Raw genomic sequence first — 15303 nt, forward strand, 5'->3', positions numbered from 1 at the left:
GTGTAGAGTGAGAGAGCTCAAATCCTTGACCTGCCCCCTTCCTGTGACCTCTCCTGGTGGAGTGCAGTAATCTGACCGGTGCACTCCTTGCAAACACTGTTGAGTCCCCTCTGTTGTGCTATTATCAGCTGAGTGTTATTACCCGTCTTTGCACAGGAAAATATGCCTTGATTTTCATCGACCCGTCCCTGAATCAATGCTTTTAAAAATCTTAGACACCTTTTACTTAAGAGCAAAAGCATGCATTTTATGTTTTGACATGGTCATATTGATTGGGGTGGTGGGGAGACGGGTGGAGTGGGATGGAAAGGGGGTGTGGTAGTTGGGAGTGTGTGTGTGGGGGGTGGGGTGGGGGGTGTTGACCTCTCTCTCTCGCTCTCTCGTTCTTTCTCTCTGTCCTCCAATCTTCGCGCTTCTCTGTTTTGAGCTCTCAGTCGCTGCCAGTGTCTGGTAACACTGCCATCCTTAATGGCTTTCCTGTGCTCCATCTACGTCCCCCCCACCGCCACCCAGCTCCCACGCCACTTCCCTGCTCAGCCATCTCTCTCTTGCATCCCCTCCACTTCCCCCGCCCCTTCCTCCCCGTTCTCTTCTCTCTGGAGCCCCCCTTGCGCTGTGCACTTTTTTTTCCTCCCCCCACTAATCAATACTCTGTGCTCTCCCCTGTCCACACCCAACGTCACTCACATTTGGCCCCTGATAAATTATGGATGGGGGCCTCTCACATCACATCTAAAATTTCTATTGTGTTTGTCAATGGATGATCGATACTTCACCTCGCCTCATCCTCAAAGCTCCTCATGCTTCTGCTCTCTGTCCACTTTCATCCCCTGTCTCGTCTACCATTTTTTTGTTTGTTTATGATTTGGTTTGCTGGAAGTGCTTCTAGTGCTGGGGTCTCTGGGGCTGTAACTAACAAAAAGGTAATCATCAAATAAATGCATCCGCCCCTGCACTCGCTCCTCGCTTTCTCACTCTGCTGCTTTCATCCCTTACCTTGCCTTTTCTCCCACTCTCTTTCTTTCCAAAATGTCGTTAACATGTGTCAGCACTGGGTTCAGACAGAACACCAAAGTTTGAAATCTGTGGCTTGATGCCAGTTTGCGGATGAGCACTTGTGTTTGACAAAACCACATAGGCCTCCATCTTCCATTCTCATTGGCAGCCTTTATCCACCCCCACAGCCTGAGAGTTGTGAAGGCAAATCAACACTTGGGTGGATGTTTGAAGTGAAAGAGAATTTGAAAAATGAGAAGGGCTATAAACAGACAAACATGCCCTAAGCTGTCATTCCTGGCTGGACTTTATTTAGCTGTTAGTGTTTTCTCTTGAGTGTATATACAGTATATAGACCCACACATAACCTTCACCATTAAGAGAAGAAAAAAAAAGAACCCATGCACCCACACTCATTCACACGCACTCACTCACATCCACATGTCTCAGCTTTTGTTTCTCACACTTATACCCTCAACTCTCTCTCTCGCACACATACAAACCATGCAGGGTCAAAGTGGTGCTGGGGGTGTAATTTAAGTGGCATTGGGCTTATCACAGCCTAAGGTTCAGCTGTGATCTCTGGCCCTGAGCAGCACCTGCTCCTCACGCCAGATCTCACCTCCCACCTGCTGACGAGAGAAACTATGCTGCTTAATAACTCCAGCGGCGGCTCTCTGCCTCCTTTTCCATGACCACTTAACCCCTGACACGGCCTTTAAAGTGAAAGTCTGGTATGCGTCTGCCAGCTTGGCAGCCGAGCCTTTGTGCCATTACCTTAAGTAACATGCAATCAGCGGCCAGGCAAAAAAAACTACTTCAAACCATACTACACTTGAGAATAGCATTTGGATATTTTCCACATTTTTATCCCAGGTGATTTGATGGTATGGCTTAGTCATGGCCAATTTTGTTTTCATGTTTGATTTTCTTGCCTCTGCTCTTACCTATTTGAGCACCAAGGAACCCACTGTAGCATTAATGATGGCAAGCAACACGAGAAAGGACTAGATTGAAAAAAAGAAAAATCAGCAGACAAACTCCATAAAAGTGAACCTTACTGTTGCTTTTCCTAGTTTATTTGCATTTTCTCTATTGCATAAAGAAAGACAAATAACTATCTGCATATTATAATTTAAGTTTTTAAGTTTATAAAGTTTTGAAGATTTTATTCATTTAATTATTTGTATTGGGTAGCTCAAGTTCATAGTAACTTGGCGCTCAAAGAGAGTGTCAAAAGGGGGTGAGGTTGTTGGGGCTTGGTCTCTTAGAGAGTGATCTGCTTCCTGTCTGTCTGCACCTCAGCACCCTCTGCATCAGTAGCAAGGCAACACCAACAGCCCCACTCCACATGCACGCAGTTGTCCATTCCCATAGCCTTGCCTTGCCACCCCCCCCACGCCTTTCCAAAACAGGCAAGGTGAAAATCTTCAAGACCAACTTCCATCTTCAGACTGCCCGAGACATGCCTTAATGGCTTACACAAGGAGCCCAAGCTTACCCCTTGCTACATAGATAGACACACCCAGACACACAAATGATCCTATGCAGACTACACACATGCCCTCATGCACAGCCACACTGACAGACATGCCACAGAACAGCTCAGCACGCCAGGCAGGAAGAGAATCTCCTCCTGAGCAGAGGTCAATGGCTTTTATCTTTAGTATGTCTGACCTTACCGTGCATCTTATTCCGCTGACAGTCTCACTTGCATGAGAGTAGCTGCTAGTAAATAGCGACTATGTGACTATATTTCTGATTTATACAATATGTTCTGTAACATTATTATTTTTTTTAAATAGGCAAGGAAGGTGAGTTGGTATTAAAGAGATTACCACTTATTTACCATAGGCCAACTATCAAAGTTTCATTGAGCTCTTCTTATGTACTCTAAATTACTCTGAGCAGCATCATAACCAACCAACAATTCCAAAAATGTAGAAATGTTTGTCCGATGATAATATTCCAGTTAATATTATATGAATTCCAGTTCAGAAAAAAATGTTGACACAGTGTGAGGTAAAAATTGGTATGTATTGTGCACTCAATTGTGTATCTATTCAGCCATGATTGGACCATTTGCTTCCTATCTGTCCCTCTCTCTCTCTTTCTCTCTCTCTGTCTCGCTCCCCCTCCCGTTCTGTTTTCCATCTTGCGCACTCACAGACACACACAAGCTTCCTCTCTCACTTTCTCGCCAACTGCCTCCTTCTCAGGCCCGAGTTCTGTGGAAAAGGTGGTGTCATCCTCCGCTCTCAGCCGTCGGTTCGGATTTTTCTCCAAGCACAGCAAGACTTCCTGATTTGTGTGACAAACACAAATGCCTTTAAATTCCCACAGCCCTGGCTCCTTACCAGCTTCATACCTTGTAATGCATTATTCACATCCTCTCTTGCACCCCATCGCACCCCCCCACAACTCCACACCCAGGCCTCTCACCAGGAAAGGGACAGCCACACACGACTTCCCTGGCAGAAAATCCATACGGCCCTGACGTCTTTGCTTCATGTGGGCAATTAATAGAACGGCGAGATGAATCCGTTTCTTCCCTTCATAATTGTGGATATGGGTGAGGACATAATGATGCCATTAGATGTCAATGTTAATTTTTTTGCGAAGACTCTAATTGTGGGTGCGTGGGTTACAGTGATTGTACAGCATCAGTTACAGCCTCTTGAAGCTAGTTATGACTTGCCAATACTAATAGAAAGAATATTCATACCAGATAGTGATGGATACCCACCATGTCCTCAGGGTTTGCAATTTATACTGGTTGAGGCATATTACATATCATGGCAGTGGTAACTGTGAACCCTAAGCTACTCGGCTGAATGCTTGACATGCATTCACTATTTCTCATAAATGTCTACTAGGGTTACAATTACTTATACTGCTGCTAACTGCTCCTACTACTCTTTCTAATGGCACGAAGGACCAAAAAAAGCCATGCCAGCTTTTCTTTTTGTGACTTCCATCTTCCATGGTCAAATTGCAGTTCTTGTTGACCCAGCAAAGGTTCAGCCGCTTGTGTTTGGTTTTGTCAAGATGGTAAATTTCTTAACGTCACCCTTGTGCCGTGGCGGCGCATAAGCAAGCTAAGCACCCCATGCTGTGGCCACGGCCTTCGCAGTCTAACCTGTCTTCCTGCCGACTCACTCCCATGTGCTGACACCCTGCTGCAGCTGAGCGCAGGCCCGTCTGCTTCTTAATGGTGAAAAACGAGAGCTGTCATGTCGTAATCGTGTAATAACCGTGCATGGTGTCACTTTCAGCAATTAATGGAGACGCTGTGACTGGGCTGCGTAAATCCTGGCTAAGTCGGCTGTGGCAGGGTACAGCGCTGGAGCAGAGTTGGAGAGGCTTATATTAGGTTGTGTTAGTTTATTTTGTCCTTGCGTGTGGGAGAGGTAAAGATTTGCATGTGTCTGTGCATTTTTCAGTGATTCTACATGTGATTGAAAGAGAGAGGGATTTAGTGTGTGTCTGAATATTAGGTGATTAGTTGCATCCATCTGTTGGCTTACATGTTTGTGTGGGTGTATAGAAATGTGTCATTGGCAGAAAGAAGAAAGAACGCAGAACAATAGTGAAGTCAGTGGGAGACTGGGCCATAGTGATGACTTGGCAGACTTTTCCCTGCTGCCCACTCTGCTCTTAATGTCTTGTCAGTCTTTGTTGTGTTCTGTCTTATTGATCAGCAAAGCCATAACAAATGATCTTAAGTTGGAGGTCACAGTTGAGACTAATATTAGGGGCTGTAAAGGTTAGGTATTTTCCTCTTATATTATTATCATAGGGATCGAAGTGTTTGTTTAATGTGACAGGATTGTGATTTAAGGTCTACAGCTATTTACTATTGGTTTGTGTTTTTCTTTCTTAAACTCTCTGGTCCTGCAGTTATTATAAATCCAGGGCCATGGGATAAACAGCCCAGCATGAAAAAGATGTAATAAAAAAAATGTCTTAACATATGAAAACTTGACACGATTATAGATTTTATTGTCAGATGTAAAATATCTTATTTGTGAATGAGATAAACTACCAAATCTGATGCTAGGTTTGTGATGTAGTGAAAGTTTTAGTGTGAAAATTAGTTTCAAAAAGAGTGTCAAAGTCTAACACCAGTCATAGTGGTCCAGAAAAAAAGTATCCACACCATGCCTAAATTGTCAGAGGAGGGTCAGGGGGCCATATGAGTGTCTGAGGAAGGGTGTGAGAAGGGGTCGGGGGCTCTGAGCCAGCCCATAAGGCTGGTCTTTATAGAGGAGAGACAGATGAGGTGAGCAGGGCAAGCTGTCACTGAGACCAGAGTAATGACTAGAGCAGTCTGCTCCTGCCAAGCCCTCTGATTGTTTTAAATTTGTTTGGGTGTGGGCAGTCTCTGACTTTATGAGGTGTTGGGATAGCAGTGAGCTTGTGTGTGTGTCTAGTGTGCAGATTTCTGTAAGTGTGTATACACTTTAACCTCTGCAAAGTGAACTAGATTATTTTTTTAATTGACATAAACTGACATAATGTGCTCTATGGTCACTATAAATAGAATAAAATAGTATATGTGCCTACAGACTTAACTTGTGTTTGGCTTTCTTTTGCTACACTTGACACTTTCTCCCTCTCTCTCTCTCTCTCACACACACACACATACACACACACACAGACATATGCCAAGTCTCTCTATGCCACACGTGATACCCTTCTTGAGACTTATCACAATTTCTCTTTCTCCCCTTGGCTCATCAGTTTACTTACAAAATAGATTTTGTCAGAGTTATTGATGTATAATGCATAGGCACCAGTGAGCTTATTTTCACTTTAATAATACTGAAATCTTTTTTAATATTAAGTGATTTTGCATAGCACTTTGTGACAGAATGAAAGCGGTACGGAGATGATCAAACAGCCACTTGTTTCAGGTCAGGTCTCCTCCGTCTATCTGTCAAAGCCACTCCAGAGAGGGTTAGGGAATGAGAGAGCACTATGACTGGGGGGAATTTCTCCAAAACAACGCCAAATCAGTTTTCCTGCCCCCGCCCCCTCCACCACGGAGATCTGTCAGAATCCAACGTCTGTCACAGTATCCCAAGGCGGCCTCTAGATCCAACAACGAACTGGCGCCTCTTGTCTTGTCACCTGTTATCTTTACCAGACTTGGAGTTCTGCGTTGGATCACTCACAGCTTTCTTTAAAAAATGCAGAGTGGGAGTTTTACAACATGGAACGTGCCGTGGCATCTATTCAGGTCTATTAAAGCTGATGACACATAATGGCTGGAAACGAGTTAAATAGAAATAAGTCACTCAGAAATTATACTTCTCTATAATCTTGCCAAGCTGCTGGTTTAGAGTGTGCGTCTTAATTTAACAACTGGATGTAAACCAAGTGCTTATAAGGAATGACAGATGACACATTTTTATTATTAGCACAGCAACAATGTCTCCTCAGAAACATGTAAATGCTGGAAGGACAGTAATAGACGATGCTATGTTGCAACAGCCAGTTAAATTCAACATTTACTGCCAGTCCAGAAAATAGTGTGATCCATGTAGCAGGGGGAGATCAGGTGGATAGAAGGATGAGTTTCATTTCAACACCAGTCAGGTATGTATGAGCCAAGCGCAGAAACTTGTAAACTCAGAGTTGCTCTCACACTAATAAACACTTCTCCCTCCACATGTTTTGTGTGAGACAATTGAGACAAATGTGATGCAATTTACGTAGTTTTTGTTACCTCATTGTACAAGCATGTCGAGCAGACTGTTGCTGTTGTCACAAAGACACAATATTTACTGTAAACCCCCTTTGCAAAAACCTATGGGGTGGTCGCTCATTTTCGAACTGGCTCATGTGCATTTTTTTTTTTTTTAAAATCATTAATCACTTTTTTTTGGCTCTCACGGGGCAGGACAACGGCAAAACAAGCTAACAAATTCACCACCCATCAGCTGCACATGAAGTTGTTATGGATACTCGGATATCCAGCAAGCACCAGGCAGCATTAGCATTCATTTGGAGTAGAGGTCCTAATCAAATGACATGTACATGTGGGATAATTATGCATTTCTTGAACAACCCCAGTCAATGTTTCAATTGCTACGTTTGTATGCACATCACTAACTAAGTGCCTAAGTAAGTAGTCTTCAATGTGTTTATCAGTATTTTTTTCTTTTTTTGAAAATGGCTCAGAGGGATGAGAGCAACTATGATATCCAAAACCGTAAAGAGGAAAAAAGCTCTTTGGACCTGCTGGAGTTGATCTCAATGTCAGTGTCAAAAATACAGATAAGTGCAAGTTTAACAAAAATAAAGAGTAAAACTTTTTGTAAAAAAAAAAAAAAAAAAGTTACCTATGTTGTTTCTGCTCACATGTTGTGGAGGTGAAAAGCAGGGATGCTGTCAAAGTTTCCTGCAGGGAGGGAGGCATCTTTGTCTGAGGAGTTTGTCGATGACTCCCCCGTGCGGCTTCTTCTTTTGGCATCCCCTCTGACAGGCAGATTACATTTGCTGTACAAAATCGTTGTAGGTACAAGCATAGAGTATGTACTTTGGATTAATAGGGAGTGATATATGTGTAAAGAGTAGTGTACCTCCTAAACCCAGAGAAGTCCTGTGGTGAGTGCATGGTGCTCAAGGTAAGGATTAGCAGAGAGCTTGTGGCAACATAACATCTCCTACAGGTGTTGTGTAGCTGAGTTGTGTATGTGGGTGTGTGACACCTAAGCATTATAAATTACTCTAAATGGCAATAATCGTGAAATAATACGCTATTTAAATTATTATACGATTAAAATGTATTTTTATTTTTTGTCCCTGTGTGTGTGCACAGTCTGTCACACTGTCAGCATTTGTTTCAGGGTTTTACACAATGTCACTTTCCTTAAGTTGTCATATTGAGTCCACTGAGGTACGCAGTAAAAAACCCACAGGCATACCACTGAGCTCAGGAACACCACAAATATCCACCCTGAGATATGACACAGCCCTAAAGTCAGGAAATAAAATGTCTCCTGAGTGATACGATTTTGTTTCTTTGTTTGTCTCTTTGTCTCGTTTGTTTTTCTTTCTTTCTTGCTTGCTTGCTTTCTTTTTTCCCCACCTCCCTCTTTTAGTGTTCATGCAGATTCCCCTGCTGTCGGCTCTCGTCACATTCCCCAATCTGTTAGCCTTCTGATACCGGGGCCAGACTTGAAAGGAAGTCTTAAGGACGAGAGCTTATACACTGTGCCAGATTTTGTTAAATAACTACGAGATGTTGGTGCCAATTCATCGGTAATTGTCCCTTCTGGCACAGTCTGTTGAAAGTCCTGGAGAAGCCTAAGCTCAAGATCACTGCAAGTGTTAATCTTCTTATACTTAAGGTATCAGGTTTTCTTTTGATGTCGCTAAACATGTTGACTCCTATCTCAGCGCAGAAGGCAATCCAGACATAGCTATGAGCGAGATGGGGGTTTGTCTGCCTTCTTTTTCCAAAAATCTCATGGTTTATGTGTTCCTCTCCTAGCATTCATTATGGTGCTAAAATAAAGCAACAACAAAATGAGAGGAATAAAGGGAAACAGGAAGAAAGGGATTGATTCTGTGCTAATTGTCTTTTCCTTAGCGCAATTTGGCTTGCACTTGTACGGCGCAAAATGGCCTGATTTATTTTTAATGAGGCAAAATCCCATTTTCTCAGTCTAGTCTAGCCAAAGGTTATTTCCAAGACTTGGTTTGTCGGTGGGCTCCTTTCATGATCAGAAAACAGAAGAGACATTTGTCTCAAAGAATGAATGATTTAGTATCTAATTAATTTGCCTGACCCCAGGGTGAACTCGTTATGCTTTAGGTTGTTTTAGTATGATGCAGTCAGTGGTAGATTGTGTAGATACATGTAGCTGTGGTGATGACCACACAAATCCATGTGCTGTGGAATCTGCCTCAGGGTGTCAGGTGGCCAGGCTAAGAAAAGGTGCACCCTCTTGGGGCCTGCAGTCCTTGGCACGCTGGGCCCCCCTCAGGTGCTCAGGTGAGCTTCAGTGATCAATCACTGATGCTTTTTTTTTTTTCTCAGGTGAGATTCTCCCATCAGTCAGTCATTCAGACAGGGCCTCAGGTGATGGGTGATAGTGCAGCGGCTGTGGGATCAGGGCGAGCTCCCACATGTGCAACAACACTGATCCCACACACAGGTGGAGATTTGTCATGGGCTGGTAGGAGCTCATCTGTGATTGAATATGGTATTTGAATGTGACACACACACACACACACACACACACACACACACACACACACACACACACACACACTATGTGCAGAGAGTAGACGTTTATATGTGTGTGTCTGTTTTTAATAATGTGTGAATATTTTCACATAAGATGAGTCCAAATTTTGTCTGTGCAAGTTTCTGTTTATGTCAAGACACAAAAACACACGGTTAGAAATACATATGACATTTTAAATACAAACTCAAAAAGCCAGACACAAACCTCTTTCTTCTTTCTTCTTCATGCTACAATCAAAAGCAAATGTCTGCCTGCCTGGAGGGACTCTTTAAACATGAGTCCTGGAAGATTTATTGCAGAGTTTAGAACTTAATTGTGCGGGTTTGTTATTGGAAAAAGACAGGTGGAGACTAAGCCGAGACATGTTTTATCAATTTAGCTATGTGTCTTTCAATGTATCTTTATGCATTGCCATAATACAACTCGTGTTTTTGTGTAATTCCACTTCTGATTTAGAGGTGTCTGTCTCTGGCAGTCTGTGTGGTGAATGCTCCCTCTGTAACGGCTGACTGTGTAGAAAGTGGCTGGAGGTGACTGGGTGTTACTGCGTGTTGGTGTGAATCCCGTGTCAGAGGCGTGTCACCAAGCATGGTCAACAAGTTCATCAGGAAAAGAAAAAAAAGGTGGAGTGCTGTGACTGTGATCGGCTTTCACATACTGAAACAGTTTGGTAACTGCATCTCATTGTGTTGTATCCACTTGGTTAAAATCCTCAAGGATTGGGCATTTTTTGTTTGTTGCATTTTGATCCTTCAGTAAACACAAGAAAGACATTGTAGGGTGGCAAGAGAAACAGCATTTAGCACACACTCACATACACACACACATACGCACACACACACACACACACACACACACACACACACGTGAAGGCCGTTATCCTAGGCCGATCTAGGCCAAACTGAGCTGGACAAAACCCATTACACAGCTCAAATGACGCTTGGTGGGTAGACTGGCATCAGTCAAACCCACAGGCTGCCCTGGGGTCACACCAAAGCTGGCACTTAGAGTTTTAACACACAGACAGCACACACATTATCCAGCTAATGACGGAATTACAGCACTGACTCACCATGTAGCTACATGTAAGCGATGGAAGGACGGCAATAGATTATCGCCTGAAAAAGAGGAACGTTCCCAGGAAAAGCAGCTGTCAGTGAGAAAGAAAGAAAGAAAGAAAGAGAATAGGAGAAAGAAAGAAAGAAAGAAAGAAAGAAAGAAAGAAAGAAAGAAAGAAAGAAAGGGAGGAAGAAAGAAAGAAAGAAAGAAAGAAAAGGTGGAGATAAACTCCCAAGAATGGAGGTTTAGATGATTGTAATTATGACTCTTTATAAAACGCTCAATACTGTCATTATCATTGAGTCATATGTCCATGCAAGAGAAAGGGATGTTTAAAGGGATGTGTCATTGGTGTCTGAGGTTGAAATGAGTAGGAGAGGTTTACACTGGGACCAAATGAGATATACGGACTGTCCTTTAAAACAGGCACAGTCAATAAACAAGTATATCCAAAAGGACATAATGGATTATGGTGACAGTGCGTGGGTGTGTTATTTTTCTTGCCTTGTGTGCAGATATGTGTATGTTTTCATTTGTTACTCAATGCTTATGGCTCTCATATGGGCACATGTGGATATGTTTAAATGTTTATATGCTTGTATGAATGTGTACTCATGCTGTGGGTAAGCGTGTGTGTGTGTGTGTGTGTGTGTGCAGCTGAAAGTGTCTGCGCCTTAATACCAAGAAGCTGTAAGTGCGAGTGCAGTGACTATAGGCCTCTATGTTGTGGTGACTCTGTATAAACGCTGTGGTTGCTCTGTTTTCTTACTTTGGTTTCAGAGCGAATGTCTGAAAAGTTCATATTTTCAATGGCAACTCTGAAGGAACCATAAATTCACAGGGTGCTGTATTTTTATCCTCTTCGCATAATGAAAGTTCCAGAGGACAAAACAGTCCCATAGAGGGTGGGGTAGGTTGTGAGAAAGCAGTGTGGGGGTTGATTGTGGTTTTGGGGACATAAGAGAAGGGTGCAACTGTACTGGACATGTAGCCGTTTGGGAAAAGCGTCTCTGAGAAGTGTTCTCCAGCCTTTGCTCCCCACTCAAAAAAAAAAAAAAACCTTTGAGCAAACAGCGAGCGGGATGTCTGTTGGCTTTTCCAAGTGAAATCCAATCGAGCTGGGTCTGAATATTCTCAAGCAAAATGGCTCCAAGTTCAATTACACATTACAAGCCGCATGACAGTTTCCATTGTGTAATACTCAATCTAACAAGACTACGCTAAATCGGCCAGGCACCCCTGTTCACACTGGAGTCAGTGTGCCGAGACAGGAGGGAAGGGCCCTTGACAAGAGGCCCTCTTAACTACTCTATTATGGTAATATATACCTGTAGAGAAGTGGACACCTGAGACCCAGAGCTGAACAGCTAGAGGCAACTAGCTCACACTGGTTGCACCCTCTTGTACTTGACTGTTGTCAAACTGTTATGGTGCTTGTGCTTTTGTGTTGATTGTGGGAGCCTGGGTCATGAGGAGATTATCTAGTGGCACTATAGCCTTCGGCTTAGTAATCGGCTCTTGTAATAAACACAAAAAAGGCTTTCCCTTCAATTACTGCTTAGAGGACAAAGTTTGCCTTTTCTGTACACAGATGAGATAATGCTCATCTTGAAAAATATCATTTAATCACCAGTGACACTTGACGAGTCCTGTAGGCCTCCAAGCTGGTTTGCTCAGTCTGTTCCAGGGTGTAATTCACAGCTCATCCATGTAACCTCCTTTCCCTTTGGTGGCGGAGAGAGGAAAAGACAAGCCCCTCTTCTCGTTAGATCACTGTGGTGGTGGGAATGCTGGAACCAACCCTGTTAAAACTTGAAAACATTCCCTCTTCAAACCACCATGACTGAGTAGATTAGGCCCCCATCCGCAGGAAAACAATCTTATTTCCTGAAGATATTTGGGGCGTTTAATTCAGAAACAATGCTGGCTGGTGCGCTGAGCCTCTTTATTGCATGCTTTTTTTTATTGCCATTCTAGAAGTTATTCAAATAAACTAAATGAGTGGTTCATTGAAATGTGTTAAGATGCACACCAAATACATTGATGTCAGGCTTAATTATCCCCCCAGATGAGTCTTTTCTTGTGTCTACACCCATTAAAGTCAAGGGAATAGAATCAGAGAAACATGCGTTCCTGTGTATGCGGTTCAGCCTTTGTAGAAGCCATGTCATTGATGACACACGGCTATATACATATTTCATTGAGACATGCATATTTTACGGTGTAATCCTTGGCACACCACTGCTTTGTTCACAGTACGTGAAGAGGCCTGAGGAATGGGGGGTTTTCTTTGTGTGGGTCGCGTCATATCAGTCGGAGAAAAATTAGAGGAATCTAAATGTGTTATGACAGTCAGAAACATTTCAGCATTACTGTGAAGTCTTTGATTATCACACATGGAGTCTGAAGGTTGAAAAAGTGTTATTTAGCGCACCTCCCTAGAATATTTCCCTACATTGTCTTTGTAATCACTTGTTTTTAACCACTCAAAACAAAAAAGAATATATACTTATTTTTCTAATCTGTATTTTACATGTAATGTTGTAGCCTTCTAATAGTTTGATTATATTGACATTACTGGAAGGAACATTACAATAATTCAATTTACCGTCACTGCACTTGCATGTGGGCTGGAATGAAATGGCATCTTACTCACAACCCAACACAAAGTCAGAGGCTGCGGCAGACTATACAGGAGCCGAGCGAAGCCAAATGTGCTTGTGCAGCAAACATGATTGCATGTGGTAATTTCCTGTGCTCTGTCTGCATGGCGTTGTGGTTGGAGGAGTGATTATACTGTGCCAGAGAAATGCTAATGTATGTGTTCACAAGAGACATAACATCCAGACACAATTAAAAGCACAAACAAGTGTCAGCCAGTGTTTGCGTTAATAACTAGGTTCGGTGGAGAGAGAGGGAGAGTGAGAAGGAGGGGGAGAGGGAGCGAGAGAGAGAATGTGGTCACGAACACGTGTTGCCCGCACTCAATAGAGGAAAGAATGGCAGCACTTATAAGTGGAATCCAACTGGAATCAAGGAGGGGGGTTGTGTGGCCGTTGGTATAAATATCGACTGTTAGGTCATCCCTCAACTCCCCACCCCCACCCCCCAAAAACCACACACACACACACACACACACACACACACACACACACACACACACACACACACACCTAGCTCAAGTGGTCCCCCCCAACAACCCCCCCTCAAACAGTACCAAGCGTTGAGTCACTGCAAAGTTCACAGGAGTAACTTCAACCGTATCATTCACAACTAATAGCCCTGTGTACTCTGGCTACTCGTTCTACTAGCATTTGATCATTGTGTTGTGTTAGGTGCCTCTGGTCCTGCTTCTCTCAGACTTAGCTTCGATTCACCCACACACACAGCGAAGACAGAATTCAGTAAAACTTCACCCCAACCGCTGGTCAAAAAATGCCTGCGGTCAGAGTCGGCTTGAGTGGAAACATGAGATTCAGGACAAGCTGATACAAGAATAACATGATTCTGGATAGTGTATATGACTGACAGCGAGATTAGAGAGGCTGAAATGATTTTTGTACCTTAATTACCACTTAAAAGTGAAGTATTTGATGTTTACATATCCCCAGCATGTTTCAGAGTGTTCATATTACTCTCCAAATGTGTGTATTGTTAGAAAATACACATGTGCGCGTGTTTGCAGACACATGTAGACGTGCACACAGGAGATTTGAGAGAGTGAGAGATCTTAATCAACAACTGATTGACCAGTGTCAGGGTTGCTAATACTAATGAGGCTCGGAGTTGTTCTTCTTTGATGTTTTCTTTATTGATCGTAAGCTAGTACATCTTAATTAGCCCCTGGTTCCCCAGAGCCTGAGATGACCCATCAGTGTTTAATGTATTCATACATGCCGATGCATGCAGTAATGTACATTTCTTACTGTTCAAAGATAGAATGTAGCCAGATAAGATGGATGATATACAGACCTAAATCAAGATAAGTAATCATGTGGTAAAGGTGTTTGAGGGTTTTTTTTCACATTGAGTGTCATGTATTATCTTTCAGTGACATTTTTGTTGGACTGATCATGCCAGATGTTGGTGTCTGATCGCCGACGGTAAAAACATGACACAACACGATTCAAAAACAGATCCCACTCTCTTAAAACACTATTGCTCATTCATTCAGGGGGAGATCACATATCGTGTTCGTCTGTTGCCAAAACACAAAGTGTCTCAAACTATTCCAAGATTACAGCCTGAGATAGCTCTGCTTATCCATCTGTCACCGTACAGAGTTATCTTCCCTTGTTTAAGTCACTCAAGCTCAACGTCTAATCTGAAGCGTGTGTATGTGTGTTTGTGTCACTTCCATACATGGCACCCTAAACAGAAAGAAAGAATGCATGGGAGGGAAGCGCAGTCAAACCCTCAAATATTTCCGACTCGCTCCTCCTTATTACACTCTTCATTCAGTCTACATTCTTTTAAATTGATATCATGTGTGAGCGTGTGTGTGTGTGTGTGTGTGTGTGTGTGTGTGTGTGTGTATATACACATATAGTATATACATATTTTTTATTCCCATACAGTGTATCTGTCCCCATCTGTCCCTACAGGACACACCTGTGTTTGCAGTTTCTCTCCGTGTCCTCAAGCATCAGTATGCCGTTTGATAGTCTCAAGAACAAGGAGCTCTTCTTCACAAGGTCGAACACTTAACTATCATGCTGTGCTATCGATGGCTGGTGACTTACAAATCATAAGTATTGATCATGGCAGGGATCATACGCAGTGTAGGGCAGACAGTAAAATCTTATCCACTTAGGCTTAATGGCCCACATTAAAGCAATTATGCACACAAACTAGGACTGTCTAACTATACGCATATTATGCTGGTCCATATATCTTTTTTTTTTCTTTTTTACTTTGAATTTTTATCCATGGCAATTTTGATAATGAATCACAGTTTCACTTGCTATTGACTGCCTCAGGTGGAACA

General features: G+C 42.8%; 1 long non-coding RNA gene across 2 annotated transcripts in view; it reads left to right on the forward strand.

The window, feature by feature from the left end:
* Nucleotides 1–9875, forward strand: part of LOC146989898 (uncharacterized) — an 85139-nt gene extending 75264 nt beyond the window's left edge. The window contains exons 1-3 of one of the 2 annotated variants that reach the window (XR_015035632.1): nucleotides 7369–8354; nucleotides 9047–9164; nucleotides 9733–9875. This is a non-coding gene — a long non-coding RNA (uncharacterized LOC146989898). Of the gene's footprint in view, nucleotides 1–7368; nucleotides 8355–9046; nucleotides 9165–9732 lie in introns of those variants that run through there. The other variant, XR_015035631.1, reaches the window with a different exon arrangement.
* Nucleotides 9876–15303: the final 5428 nt, after the last annotated feature.

Source organism: Trachurus japonicus, chromosome 3 (genome assembly GCF_045865225.1).
Source record: "Trachurus japonicus isolate A0001 chromosome 3, Traja_1.0".
Lineage (NCBI taxonomy): Eukaryota > Metazoa > Chordata > Actinopteri > Carangiformes > Carangidae > Trachurus > Trachurus japonicus.